At 34.2% G+C, this 634-nt stretch overlaps 1 protein-coding gene across 1 annotated transcript in view; it reads right to left on the reverse strand.

The window, feature by feature from the left end:
- The window catches only part of LOC119586683 (T-box transcription factor TBX1-like), a gene marked incomplete at its 3' end in the record, with an annotated part of 52,795 nt that overhangs the window by 25,084 nt on the left and 27,077 nt on the right, over window positions 1–634 (reverse strand).

Genomic DNA, 634 nt, shown 5'->3' on the forward strand with positions numbered 1-634 from the left:
CCATTACATGAAAACGACACCGCGATACCTTATAAAAACGCTCCCTCACATTCCTGCCTTGGTAATGATCATCTCCGTGCCGAAGGAAAATTATGTAATATATACTTTACATGACTATTCATATCACTCTAGATTAAAACGATAAATCACAAAATAGACGAGTAAAATAAATCCCTTGCATTAAAACGAAATGGCGATTCGTTATAACAACTCTCACCATTAAGCATTGGTGACGATCATCTCGGTGTCGAAAGAAAATAATGCACCACGTCTTACATAACTATACATATCGCTTTTAAAAGATAAATTAATAAATTGGATATAATAAAACCCATTACATTAAAACGACACAGCGGTACCTTATAACAACGCTCCCTCACTTTCCTGCTTTGGTGACGATCATCTCCGTGCCGAAAGAAAATAATGCAATATTCCTTATATAACTATACATATCGCTTTTAAAAAACAAAATAATAAATCAAATATAACATAAACAAATAAAACAAATCCATTACATTAAAACGAAAGAGCGATTCCTTATAACAATGCTCGCTCACCTTCCGGCCTTGGTAAGGATCATCTCCATGCCGAAAGAAAATTATGCACCATGCCTTACATAACTGTTCATAATTTG

The sequence above is a fragment of the Penaeus monodon genome, chromosome 21 (assembly GCF_015228065.2).
Source record: "Penaeus monodon isolate SGIC_2016 chromosome 21, NSTDA_Pmon_1, whole genome shotgun sequence".
Lineage (NCBI taxonomy): Eukaryota > Metazoa > Arthropoda > Malacostraca > Decapoda > Penaeidae > Penaeus > Penaeus monodon.